Source organism: Nelumbo nucifera, chromosome 1 (assembly GCF_055504915.1).
Source record: "Nelumbo nucifera cultivar China Antique chromosome 1, China Antique-T2T, whole genome shotgun sequence".
NCBI lineage: Eukaryota > Viridiplantae > Streptophyta > Magnoliopsida > Proteales > Nelumbonaceae > Nelumbo > Nelumbo nucifera.
The window spans coordinates 122,267,945-122,283,150 of NC_142649.1; the positions used below are offsets into that span (position 1 = coordinate 122,267,945).

Here is a 15,206-nt window from a genome sequence, read left to right on the forward strand (position 1 = left end):
ACTGCTTAAATCGGCTAGACTAGTTCATGTCGATTTGAGTTTTGGTTCAAATCAGGTTTAATTCAGTCCAAGGGATAAACTAGTATTCTGATACCATTGTTGGAAGGGTAGAATCCATCATATGGATGACCGAACCATGCGAAATGGCTAAGAGAATTTTAAAAAGTTTCCTAATCCTTCTAGGAATTGAATTCCCTATGTTTTGAAAAGATGCATTTTTTAGAATCGATCTTGCATTGAATCGGACCAGACTTGAAACCAAACAAAAAGGGAGATTTATACCTGATATGAATACCACAAATGCAGATCCCCAAGGTGGAAGTTCACACCCAAATCAGTCATAAAAATAGCCTCCACTGAAAATGGCGTAGTGTGTAGGTGAAGCTCATTCAATAACACGGTTTTCAGCAAAACTACAACCTAACTGCTTCGATCGAACTAGGAAAGGTGAGCCTGATATTCCCTAAATTTTTCTTGCAAAAATTAGAGGAAAACTGATCTAAATCAATCCCAGGTAGCTGATGTCAAATTGGGAAAAAAATGGGAGACAAAAGGGTGCAGAGAGAACTAGAAACTGTAAAAGTATGAAGTTGTCTTGGACTGGTTGATGAACCTACAATTTATCTATAATTTTTGAGGACTTTAGCATGGATTTTTATGCCGATTTTATTAATTTTTGCCTTGATTTAGCTTAATGCTAAGAATAAGTTTCAGGGGCAATTAATCCAAGAAAATGAAGGATAAAGGCAAGGAAAGAAGGTTCAAAAAGATCAAATTCAGCCCAACCCGGTTGTGGAAGCAAGAGAGAGCACTTCAGCCCAAGAATAGCAAGTGGATTCCTTGAGAAAACCCAAGAAAAGAAAGCCTAGCCAAGAGTAGTATTCGGCCCCGTAAAGAAGGCATATTCTCAGCCCAAAAGAGCAACTCAAAACATAATTATCATATACTAAGAGAGAGTCTAAGTGCAGCCCAAATAGCAGCCCTTATGAGGCTTTTAAAAGAGCTCTAGAAAGTTCAAGAAAGGGGTGTAATACACCTCATTCTAGAGGCTTCAAGAAGGGGCAAGAGCCCCCTTGAAAAACTATATAAGGAGGCCTCTACGAGGGGGGAGAGGTGTTCAATTGCTTGAGAGAAGAGAAGAGAAGAGAAGAAGAAGAAGGGCTGAAGGAGTTCGAATCAAGCAAGCAAGAAGAGAATGTGAGTTCGAAATTCGGGGTTTGTGATTTAGAGAACTTTTGTAATAAATCAATTGTAGTTTCATTCTCCTTTGATTTGAATTCAGTTTCTTTGTTATATTTTCTTTCTTCTTTCTCCTTCTTCCATTCTTCCTTGATGTATTTCAACTTGTAAAATTTCAGTTCAGCAATCTAATTCTTTTTTATTCATTCGAATGGTTATGAATTGTATTTGAAGTTTCTTGAATAGGGGTTAAATTGTAGATTAATTCGGCCAATTAACTTTCAAAACTCATATCTAAATTGCTTGAAAGAGAATTCAGATATGCAAATTTCAGATTGGCCGAATGGATCTAAAGCTTGGAATTCCTAGAGTGATTGAGAGAGACTCTAGGAATTCAGATCTACTATTCAAGAACTGAATTGAGTGCAAGGTTAGAGATAACTTGCACAATTCAGTTGGTGATCAATTCAGATTTGAATTGGTGCCTTAGAAGTGTTTGAAGAAAAATGCATGCATGGGGATTAGATTCTTGCTTGAGATAGAAGAATCGTCACTCATGCATAGGATGAACATGCGCTTGAGAGAGGCTATTCATGACCTTGGGGTTTCACCAAACCAAGGCTCAATCATGATTTATTCGAATGATCCAAATTGATAGATTGTTGAATTTTGAGATTGACATTTACTGTTTACTCTTTTAACCTGATTTGAAGGCAATTTGGCCAATGATTTAGATATATTTTAGTTTAGGATTTTTAGCTTTTGAATAAAGTCTTGATTTATTGATTAATCAGATAAAAAGTGCCCAATTTAGTATTGGTAATTGTTTCCTAAATTCTCGTGGGAACGATACTTTATTCACTACTTTATTACTTGAACGGCTAGTGCACTTGCTAGTGTCACAATGAGCCACATCACTAGTTCGCCCCCCATCTTTTATAAATTTTTATGGAGCTATTTCCTAATCTAATTAGGAGATAATCTAGAGCTAAATGATATCTGGACTCTAATTAGAGATATACCTTATATTCTAATAAGATTAGGTGCTCCATACCCAGATCCAAACCTAGATTTGCCCCATGTAACATGACTACTTAAGTTGTTATGTGACAACTTAATTAATCATATTAATTTTGATCCTTAGGCCCATCAGTTATAAGGCTCACGACTCGAGGGTGTTGCATGAACAAGTTAGGCTTGATTTGTATGGCGTGGGTCCCCACAATGACCTCACATAAACATGGGTTCGGCCCAACCTTTGTGAAATGACATGGCCGAATTAACTACTAAACACAGTGAATCAATGAGCACATCACTATGGGTTCAATATGGGCCCAACATTTATACTTAAATGATCCTTGAATTCAACCATCCTATGAAGACCCAAGGATAACGGACTTAAGTAAGATAAAATTCATCATGTAATCAGCGCTTAATGGTCCCTTACACTTAACCTCTCGGTCCATAATGGTCAAACACTACCTGACAGGGAATGACATTTCCCTTGGTTACAAGGTTCAGTGTCACACTTTTTGCTTGGATGGATTTCGAGAATTAAAACCTTTTACAAACAATTTTCATAAAACATTAATATATATCATATAAATATATTTCACAAACTAAATCTCAAACACAGTTGAAATCCATTGCCGATAATTTAGGTTTCCATCAGAGAGAGTGTAAGCCCTATCATTCACTTTGTCTGACAAGAGGGTCGATCCAATCACTATGATCACCCACTCAAGTGAATTCTCAGACTGCCCCAACATGCCTAGGTTTTAACCCTCAATGGATCTCATTGATTGGCATATCAAAGACAACCCAATCCAACACCAAGTGTAGTACCATAATCGAGTCTAGGGATTATGTGTATTTTTTTAGTTTTTCCCATTAATCCCAAGGTCCAAGGCATAACTGGAAAATGGTCTGAGTTCAGTGTTTCATTCAAACACACACGGCATGTGCTTTGGGTCTAACCTTAATAGGTGAGACAAGCTGCCCTAACTTCTTTGGCAGCACATCAATGTCAGTGTCAGCCTTCGCAAGATAAACTCCCCAAGTTTATCCAACAGTTGAGAACATTCTAAACTAACACGAGTCTCATAAGTGTCCAGTAAGAGTAATCTCATAGAAACATGACAATATCAACATGAAACAATAATATACTTTTATTCATTTACAATAAATGTATATGTACATCAATCTGATTGGAGCTAAGGGCATACATAGTCTAATAGAAATCTACTACCAATTCATCAGCAAGTTCATTTACTGAATTTAATTTTTATTTATAAGCAGGTCCTTTTACTTTAATTGATTCCTGCGACAACAAGGGATGGGATAATTTTGATATTTTAGCTCGGTGGAAAGGACATGAAAAAAACTATGCAGTCCTTGCTGCCATGGCATGTGATATACTAACCCCTCCGATGTCTACAGTTTCATCGGAGTCTTGTTTTAGTGCAGGTAGTAGGATACTAAACAACAAGAGAAGTTGCATGAATGATGAAAGATTAGAGATATGCATCTGCCTTAAAGATTGGTTGAATGTTGAAAATAGATTACAAGACAAAGGAGGGCATGACATTACACCTGATGTTTCACCTGAAGCAGATGGTGACAATCAAGGAAATGATTAGATGAAGATGTAGGTGGAGGTGGAACTTGAAGAAAAATGATGAAGCCAATATTTTTTATTCTTTTGTGTAATCAATATTTCATTATTTTAATTATTCTAATTTTTTTAAATTTTAAAATTATTAAACTTTTTAATTTTATTTATATTAGTTCTTATTTTTTCAACATTGTAATTTTTTATTTTCAATTTATAATTGTATTATAATTTTTTACATTTTATTCCATCTTATATATTTCATTCATCCATTGTCCACTGACCATTGTATTGTTCAAATTCAAAAAATAAAATTCCTATTTTTTCCAATTTGTAAAGTATTTAAGTATTTTTTTTTAATTTCTTTGTAAGATTTTTTATTTTTCCATTTTTTCCCAAAGCTTAAAGGAATTACTGAATTAAGGAAAGTGAAGTGTTTTAGCAAAAAACAAAAAAAACACAAAAAACAATTTTGCTCGATTGGGCCCAGGCCTAAGGTCTGGCCCGTAGCCCAGCTTGAAATGGGCCAGGCCCAATAAATGGTCCGTAGCCTGCCCGGCCTAGGCTCGGGCCATGGGCCGTGCTACACTGACCACCAAAGTTTCCCAGGGGAGGGAAGCATTCCCGGTCCAGCCCGCACTTCACACGAGCCACACGTGGGTCATGTCGTTCCAGTGCAACACAACCCGATTTACACCTCAAGTACTAAGTATCAACCACATTGTAAATTTCTAAAAGTACACTAAATTTCTTTAATTTTCAAAAATGTAATTTTATGAAAATTTTGGAAAATTTATTACATTTGTGTAATCTTGAAAACTTACTCAAATTTATTTTTAAATTGTTATTAAATAATTTATTTTCTTTTAAAATGGTTTATTTACAAAGTTACACTAATTTATCTTATATTTTCTAATATAAACTAATCAATACTTTCCTTTTTCCATTATTATACTAATTTATCTTAATAATTTGTGTAATTATTGGTTCAAATTATAGTTTTCCTTTTCCCATACTAATTTATCTTTAATAATTTTCAATTATTTACAATGAAAATTACATAATTTTTCAATAGTTTTCCAAAACCTATCAAATTTAATAAATTTTCCTAAAATTTCCAATAATTTTCAATAATTATTTAATACATTTTAAATAAACTCAAAATTTATATATCTTTTAATTTCCAAAATGTTATTTTATGAGAATGTAGTTTTGTGAATTTTTTTTGAAAATTTTATTACATTTGTGTAATTATGGAGATTTATTGAAGATTATTTTAAATTGTTATTAAATATTCATTTTTAATAGGTACTTTACTAACAAAATTACAGTGATTTATCTTTTATTTTCCAATATAAATTAATTAATAATTTCATTTTCCAACATTATAATATTTGATTCGCCCATTTGCATTTGGTTATTAACTATAATAATAGCAATAACTAAAATTTTATACTTTTTGATATTTGTTAAATATAATTCTCAATTTTTTAGAAATTGGTTAAAGAGTTTTAAATTTCTATAAAATGTTTTTAATTAACATGAATTTAATAGTATTTAGTGAAAATACTTTAAAAAGTAATGATGAGTTAATTAATAACACTATTTATTAATTTTTTGTAATTTACTAACTGTACTAATAAGAATATTTAATTTTTGGTAATTTATTAACTTTTAGTAATAACGCTATTTAATACTCATTGAATATGGGTTGGATTAAATATTAACCATATTTAACTATTTATTAACTAATATGAATATTTTAAATGAGAGAGTGGATATAGATTGGGAAGAGAGATTTTAGGAAATGATTGGGGAGTGGGGTAACATGATAGGTTCCTAATGGCTTAGAGAAGATACCTTAGAAAAGAGATTCTAGGAATATTTTTAGGTAGTTGGGTTCAAAATGGTGACATGGCTTAATGGGAGTGGTGGGAAGGGAAGAGGAGAGAGTCCAGGAGTGGAGGTATATATATACTTGTAGGGACCTGTGATGCACAGACTTTATTAATTGAAAGCTAAACAATAAAAACATATAAGAGTAGATAATTGTTTTATAATTTTTTAAATAATTAATAATTATTTATATTTTATATACTATTTTTAATAATGTTTTTGAAATACAAAAATAACAATAATTAATTTCAACTTGGGTTGTTCATCAAATCGATGAATCAAACAAACTGACCAACTTCCGATCGGCTTCGGTTTAGCAATTTCCCAACCCAACCAGATTGTGTGAGTTTTGGTTTGGCCATTTGTAAATCAACCCGACTTGACCAGAGATATATATTAATATTTTATATTTAAAATATATTTTTTAATACTAAAAAGTGGAAAATCCCCATATTTGTTAGTCTAAAACATCTTATATAAGTTTAAATTTTTAATTTATTTTTTAATAATACCATTGTTATATTGTAAATTTAAATCTAATTTTTAAAGTTTAAATCTTTTGAACCGACCGACCAAATCGAAAACCAACCCAAATCTATACAAGTGTTTTCAACCTATTGTTGACTTAACCAAGTGAACTATTCGAATCGCCATCTAGTCTTGATTTCGGGTCAAGTCCTATTGAAACCCATCCTTTGGAAAAGTAGGAAAATTCTCATATTTCTTAGACTTAAATATTTATATTATAAAATAAAAAATGTATTTATTTTTTAATAATATCATTGTAATTTTTTTAAGTTTAAATCTTTTAAACCAATTGATCAAACTGAAAACTAACCCAAATCGATACCAGTGTTTTAAACTCATTATTGAACTGACCAGTTGAACTGTTCGAATCGTTACATGGCCTTGATTTCGGGTTAGGTTCTATTTAAACCTACCTTCGGTAGAAAACCATCTAACCCAAATGACTCAGTAGTGACATGTTCGACCTAGTTACTTAATCCACTTGCTTTGAGCTTATAAACATCTGGGTCCATCTTTTTCAATCTCAAGAACTAACTTTGTATCTTGGTGCAAGTTAAGCATTTGTGTTCTACTTTGACAGTTTATGTGGAGTTGGTAGTTAACAACACCAAGCTATGGAGAGTGGATTTAATCATGCAAGAAAACACAACCCGGTTTTGAATGCGGTTGACTAGTTGAATTATTAAATAGGGAAGCATGTAGGAATGAACCAACCCAAGTCGTAGAAATCAATGTCATTGAAAAAACACATGAACTATGATAATGTAGAGATTTCTCTAAACATAAAGTTTACTCAATCCCTCCAATACCCTGCAATTGAAACCTCAAATGTATATCTATTGAAATTAAAATAAGGACCCTTGCTTGATTGAACATTTCTATTTAATCATTTTTATAGCTAGTCAATCCATGAAGCTCAAGAAAACACCCTATAGTGCCACGAGTTATTATATGTTGAAATTAAAATATGGATCCTTGCTTGATAAAACATTTCCATTTAATTGTTTTTACAATCAATCTATGAAACTCATGAAAATGCCTTATAATGCCACGAATTATTTCTTTTGAAATTAAAATAAGGAGCCTTGATAGACCATTTCCATTTAATTGATTTTATAGTCAATCTATGAAATTCATGAAAATACCTTATAACACCATGGTAAATTTGAAAATGTTAATTTTGATTTAAATGTCCAAAGTTAGTAAAAAGCACAAAATCATAAAGCATCTTATGATGAAATGAAATTAATCCCTTTAGTAATGAAACTAATGGATATTCTTCAGGAAAATATCAAACTAAAGGGTTTTGATTCTTTCCAATAAAGAAAATGACAATTTCAAACACTCAAATTTGAGATTTTCAATCTTTGATTCAAAACTCCAAATCTTGGATTTCAAAATCCTCCCCATCCCAAGTAGTTAAAATGAAGTTAAAACCTGAATGGGTCACATCAACAATAATCAAGTGGCAATGGATCTTAGATTATTAGAAGGGAAAATTCCCGATTAGTACCCTTTACTTTGGGCCTAGTGCCATTTTGGTCTCCAAACTTTAAAATGCAACAATTTAGTACCCAATCTTTTAAAACGTAACAATCCAGTGCCTACCGTTAACTAGCTATTAATCAACCATTAAGTGGCATTTGAAAAAGACACAAATGCCCTTCAAGTGTTATTTAATTTTCTTTATCAACCATCTAAACATTGACAAAAAATAACAATCCCAAATCTTTGCCTTTTCCATTCAAGAAAGTTGGGGTCATGTTTGAGTGGGCATTCTGGTGACCCCAACTTTCTTGAATAGAAAAGGCAAGGACCTAAGACTAATAATTTTTTGTCAATGTTTGGATGGTTGATAAAGAAAATTAGATGACAGTCGAAGGGCATTTATGTCTTTTTCAAATACCACTTAATGGTTGATTAACAATTAGTTAACAACAAGTACTGGATTGTCATGTTTTGAAAGCTTGAGTACTAAATTGTCGCATTTCAAAGTTTGGGGACCAAAGTGACACTAGGCCCAAAATACAAGGTACTAATGGCTAAAATGAAGTCAAAGAAAACAAATAATTAAGAAAGATAATGAATGTAAATATATAATTTTAGAAATAATCTATAAAACTCACTTGGACGATGATGACGGGGTCATGTATATAATGGTGGGTCACACTCTTCTCAAAGCTCGACACATGGGGAATTAGCTTCCTCGAAGACCACAACTTTGCTTCATGTACCCTTATCATAAATCACTCCTAACTCAATTTTTTAATTAGTTTCAAAGAGAAACCGTTGTTTAGTCATCATCATTACACATCAGATCTGAAAATCCTTTCTTCTCACAATATTGGTGCTAGACAGTAAGACCTCAACTTCTAGCAATGTGGACACTGGTAAGGGCTCTATAGTCACTGGTAACCTCCTAGAATTCGATTTCTGACATGTAATTGGCAATGTGAGAAAAAACCATTGAAATCCTTTTAGTTTCAAATCTAAAACCCTCTGATTCAAGCACAAACGTGAGAAGAAGTTTCAAACAAAAATATGATTTACCTGTTTGAATATAGAAATGGAAGTTACCATTGTTTCCAAACCAATTTCAATTAGTTTTCAAAGCATGAAATAAAAATGATGAGGGGTAATTTGGTCCTTTGAATAGCATTAAGACACGTGGCACTTCCGGACAATTAGATGACAATTCAACACCGAGTAAGCAAGGCACCTCGATAGAGCGGTTAGCAGCACCTCGTCCAAGGCCGACCTATAGTACCTCGGCTTGGCTGACCTAAAGGGCCTTGGTGTAAGGAGTGACCTCCTCCGAGGACTAGCTGAGCTAAGGTAGGTACAGGTAATGACCTACAAGATGTGCCCGCTGATGTGTGCACAATTTACATAATTTATGAGGTTTTGTGCATGGTTTTTTGGCTGGTTTGTGTGAGTTCTTACCCCAATTTAGCTTAATTTTAGGAAATTAATAAGGGAGAGCAATTTAGAGAAAAGAAAGCACAAAACCAAGAAAAATGAGCTAAATTAGAGGTAATTCAGTTCAGCTAGAACAAAACCCAGCTAAGAAGTCAAAGAGGGCCATTCGGCCCATGAAGCCCATGCTGCACTCTTTGGGGCACTCTTTGGGAGAGCCCAAAGAGAGAGCCCAGCCACAGCCTTTCAAAGGAGCCTATTCTACCCAGCAAGGAGGAGGCCCATTAACAGCTCAAGAGCAACCCAAGTTGCAACCAAAGGAGGCTAAGAGTGGCAACTTCTAGAAGAGTTCAAGAGAGACTAAGGGCGGCAACTTCTAGAATTCTTGGAGAGCTGAAGGAAAAAACTATATAAGGAGAAATCTTGGAGGGAAAAAGGGGTTGAAACATTTTGAAGTTTAGCTCTTTAGGAGATTCAAACCTTGAGTTTGAATTCTTGGAGGGAGAAGAGAGAGATAGGTGCAAGAGAGGAAAAGAAAGGAGATTCAAGCAACTTCAAGAGGAGAAGAAGCTGAATTTGAAAGGAGAATAAGCCATTGGAAATCTAGATTGTCTTCTTCCTTGAATGCACCATTGGTAATTGAAATCAGCTAGGGTTTCATTTTGTTTTCTCCATTAATTTTCCTTTCTTGCTGTAATTGAAGCATAATTTCTGTAATTTCAGACCTATAATTAGCTTTCTAGGTTCATTTGAATAGATTAGATGCAATCTTGATGTTTCTTGATTATGAATTTGATTGTTAGAACTGCTAGCCGAATTGTTGTTTTGTAATTTCAGATATTGATTTTGTAATGTCTGAATTGCTTGAGAAAGAATTTAGGCAATCTTAATTCTGTTTGGCCGAACTGTTTTTGATTCTTGGAAGTTCTAGAGTGCTTGAGAAAGACTCTAGAATTTCGGATCTGCTAATCAATAACCGAATTGAGTGCAAGGTTAGAGATAACTTGCACAATTCGGTTGGTGTTCATTCAAGTTGGAGTGATGCCTTAGAATGTTTAAATCTTAATGCATGCATGGGGATTAGATTCTTGATAGAGATATAAGAATCATCACTAATGCATAGAATGAACATGCGCTTGAGAGAGGTTGTTCATTACTTTGGGGTTTCACCAAACCAAGGCTGAATCATAATCTAATCGAATGGCCTAGAGAACTAATTGCTTAACCAATTCTATGCATCCTTAGCTTGTCTTCTCAACTTGCATGCAAGATGTTTGATCCAATATGTTAGAGATAGTTTGCTAGTTAGGAATTCAGTTGTAGGTTAGATATACATTTCGGTTTATCAGATAATAGAAGGTCGATATACTACTAGTAGTTGCTACATAAGTCCTCGTGGGAAACGGTACTCTATTCATCACTCTATTACTTGTGAGGCTAGTGCACTTGCTAGTGTAGCAACTACGCATCACTCGTTGACTTATTCTTCATGCTCATCATCAAAACTGGATTCTCCGGGAGTAACGACGCTCGATCGTTAATCCCGCCTACCCGCATTGTCCGCCTCAGAGTTGATCGAACGGACCTTAGCCCTCTATGTGGAATATGTAACTGACAGATATATTTTCTCCAAACTTAGCAGGAGCGGCTCCCCGGGAATCTTGGACCCGTTGCAAGGGGTCTTTAGGCCCTTGCACTTATATAAAGGCATCACTCTCTTGAGAGAATGTACGTGCGATTCAACTCTCGCATACTCTGATATGCTAGCATTCTAAATTCTCTCTAAAACTCCCAAATTGCCGACTTAAGCATTAGAGTGCTCACCCCAGGTAAAACAACCCAGGCACTCTAGTTCCATTTCCCTATAGGTTATCTGAGAAAACTATACAACTCGTCATTCGTGTAGCTTGCCATCTGAGCTATCTTCTAGCTTAGCCTTACTTAGCTCAGCTTCCGAGTCATCCTCCAACAAGAAACTTTCCAGCTCAGCTTCTGAGTCACTTGCCAGCAAGGAGCTGCTGGATCGCGCTCCATCAAAAAAGAACACAGAAAGTCGTGTCTTACAATAGTTTGGCTGTTAGTTCTCAAAGGATAGAAAAAAAGATCACAAAGAGCGGTTTCTGGCATTTTGCATCATCAAAATAGGAGATAAAAAATAAGGAGAAACTGAAAACCGAATCTGGGACATTTTGGAGCATGGGACAAAGTGGAATAAAACTGATTCCCAATTCATTAGTAGAGAGTAATGCATAATCACATCTTGTTAAACTGGGCATGTAACTTCCCACTTATTTCAAAAATCTAATGGAAGAAGGAACTCTTTTGGCAAGTTCCCTTTTCTTGTTGATCGTTTGGCAAGTTTCCACTTCTGTTAGGATTGTAAATTTTTAAAACTGTGATGATGTGGCCTAATGGGAGGGGCTCAGAAATATGAATGTTGTATTTTCACGTCATAGTTTAAATTTGGGTAAAATAGAAAAACCTCCCCTAAAGTTTATGACAATCATAAAAACCTCCCGTCTATTTTTTAAAAATTCAACAAATACCTTCTTTCCGTCAATGATCAAAATGGAAAACGTAAAAGAGATGATCATTTTTTTCAAAATACTTATTTTACCCTTTTACGAATTAATGTGCATCTATTTTTACTAAAATAGCCCTGTTCATCTTCTTCCTAACAACGCACAGTGGTATAATGGCAGTGCACTCTCCCCTCCAATCACCGGTAGTGCATATGGTATGGCCATATACTTCTCTGTTTGGTTGGATTTGCCTGATCAGTAAATGGAATCTAACGAATTCTCGTTGCCCAATTTCCCAGTGTCTCAGCTTCACCGGTCACAACTCTCTACCGTGCTCTAGAACGCTGATGGTACCGATTTTTGGTCCATCTATAACCAAAAAAATTTTCATCTCACACTGACGTCCGATGGTTTCTTAATAAATATTGTGGAGGAGATGGACAAGATTGGGCTGGATTATTTCAGAAGGAAAACAACCCGAAACGTTTGGTCGATTGTTGGATTTTAATCTCATAAGAGATAAAATCCAATGGGTTTGATTGATCAATTACATGAGAAATTGCACTTGCACACTTGATTGAAAAATTAGCTTTTATCTTACAAAAGCCAGTTTTGAACTTGTCGCACATTGGAAAGTTATAAGCTTTGTTTTCAGTATTTTAATAGGAGCTGATTTACACTCCTTATAAATAGTAGAGGAGAGTATGGGGATTTGATACCATGCAACGTGCACGCATGCATGTGCATGCGTGTGTGCGGCGCAATGAGACGCTTTAGAGGTGCACTTTGCTCGCACCCGCGTGGCTCGCGAAGGGCGGCTTTGGTTTTGGTGCGATGCTGACTGTTGATCACTGTTGATGAGATCAACGGTCATGATTTGATCGGGTGTGATCAAGAGACACAATTCAAAGTTAACAGTCATTAACTGTTAACTACTTTTTAAACAGTCACAATGTTTGAAATTGTGACTTTTCAAGGTGCCTTCTATGAACTAGCACCTACCTTTTCTTCATACCTCTTCATAAACTATTTAAGGAGCATGAATTAGACTTCAAAAACATACATTTTTGAAATCCGCTTTCTCTCTCTCTCTCAGTTGGTTTGCTACTGTATCATAGAAGGTTTGTTCGGAGATTCTTCAACTTTACCGGTTGTAGATTTTCGCCCAAGGCTCTGTTGTATCATGGGAACGAGTTTTCCTGTAACCCAACAGCAAACTCAGTGAAACTGAATGGGGGTAAATAACATTTTAAAGACAGTGTCTTCAGACGTGCCTCAGAGCTTCTCCTCCAAAGTTACAGTAACCCCATTTTCCAACACCGATTGGTCCTACTTTTTCTTGCTTCATGAACAAACCTCGTGTCAATCAAGTAGATGATACCATAAGGAATATCTGTGTCAAATGGCTTGACGCTCATCCTATGAATTTAGTTCTATATGTACCCTTTGGTTCTCATAACAATATCTCTCCTTCCCAAATGAAGGAACTAGCAAAGGCTTTGGAGGCAAGCGGCAAATTTTTCATTTGGGTTCTTAGGCCACCGGTCGAATTCGACGTTAATGAGTAGTTTAGAACTGAAGAGTGGATGCCAAATGGATTCGAAGAACGAATGAGAGAGAGCAATCGATGGCTACTAATCCGCAGATGGGCGCCTTAATTGGAAATTTTGTCACATAATTCTACTTGTGCATTTCTTAGCCATTGTGGTTGGAATTCAGTGTTAGAAAGTTTGAGCTAGGGAGTGCTGATAATAGGTTGGCCATTGGCTGCAGAGCAATTCTTTAACTCAAAACTGTTGGAGGAGGAGATGGAGGTGTGCGTTGAAGTTGCAAGAGGGAAACTTTGTTCCTCTTGCACACATAAGACTCCAGTGCGTATTTAGCGTGATGAGCTCCAACAATGGCAACTTCAATGGATCGCATGGCAACAGCGATGTCACAGTGAGCAGATCGCATGAACAAGAGAAGCAGAGTTGTGAAAGACTTGTAGGTTTCTTTGACCTGGTTCATCGTTTCTTCGAACAGTTCTGGTGCAGGCGTTGCCGCAACTAGATAATGGGTTACCGATGGATGTGTGTCAGTTGTCAAGAGTCGAGACTCAATTTTTAGAATTGCCGCCTTGTACGACGCCACCACGTCCCTCAACGAGACCAGCCCCAGTGATTCTCCTTTTCCGGTTCCTGTAAACCTCCTACGAAACTTGCCTTTCAGATAGACCAGTCGCCTCAACTGTCACCACTGCAACGTCGGCAGCACTCATCTTCTTCGAATCCCAAGGACAATGCACCTCCTACAAGCCAACATATGCCCTCTTCACTGCCGACACTACTTCGAATACCTCCCCCATTAACACCTCCATTTCCCTCACCTTCTCCACACTCACCAGCTTATTCTTCTCCACACTCACCAGTATATATGCTATTCTGTAACTTACGAAATTTGCAGAATGATTAGCTGACCTTAGCTTGTGCTCAGATCGTAACGAGAATCTGGATGGGTTGTCTGTAAAAGGGAATTGAATGTAGAAGTTGCTGATCTTTGATTTCCTTTTCGACGTTCCTCCGATCGGCCTTTTTTGGCCCAAAAAAACAGAAAACCACCGCTACAGGAAGTTGATCGGCCTTGCCATTTTCAAGCAACCAGAGGAACAGAGTTTCACCCTCGTACAGATGGCAAAGGGTATTTTAATAAAAATAGGTATACAATAACTCATATAGAGGTAAAATAGGTATTTTGAAAAAAATTATCATCGGGTTAATGTTTTCCGACTTGGTCATTGACGAAAGGAAGGTTTTTATCAATTTTTTTTTAAATAGGAGGGAGGTTTTTATGATTGTCAAAAATTTCAAGGGAGGTTTTTGTATTTTATCCTTTAAATTTTTATATATAAGTACATTTTAACTCATTTTGTGCATAGTAAAGTTATTTTTAGTTCATTTTTTTATTAATAATATCTAAGATTTTGATGAATTTAGTTTAATTTGCTTATGCTAATTAATATACAATTATAATCTGAAATCAAATTGAATCCGATAATTATGATTGATTCAAATTCAAATACAAAGGAATCAAAATTGAATCTGACTATATGTGATTTACTTTAATCCATTTGCAACCATACTCCTTCCAACAAAAATTGTGTTGGGACAGTTTTGTTTGGAGAAATCCTAGTTATTTAACGCTTTAGGCCTTTGGGACATTTAAAGATAATAACTAATATAATATTGCAGCTACACATGGAGAACATCTCATCCTCCTACATAATATTATGCAAGGGAGATGTTCCCAATTCACGGGGGTAGTGTGTTGTGGGTAGATGTGGGCAATGCTCTCGTGGGCAAGAGATCTAGAGTCGCTAATGAGGGTGAAAGTCAGGCCAAGGTTGACTGCCACATGGACCATTAATCCAAAGGGTACATCTAGGCGATGTTTGGCATTGATGCCATTGTCCTAGAAAACGGTGACACATCAGCGCCACATTTGAAAAATTGGTGCTTCAGAAAATGGTAACATATTTGGAACCATTTTTCCATAAAAAATGATACTCCAAACCA

At 35.5% G+C, this 15,206-nt stretch overlaps 1 pseudogene; it reads right to left on the minus strand.

Annotated features, from left to right (window-relative positions):
- LOC148803763 (uncharacterized) overlaps positions 1-13,912 on the minus strand; it is a 34,754-nt pseudogene extending 20,842 nt beyond the window's left edge.
- Positions 13,913-15,206: the final 1,294 nt, after the last annotated feature.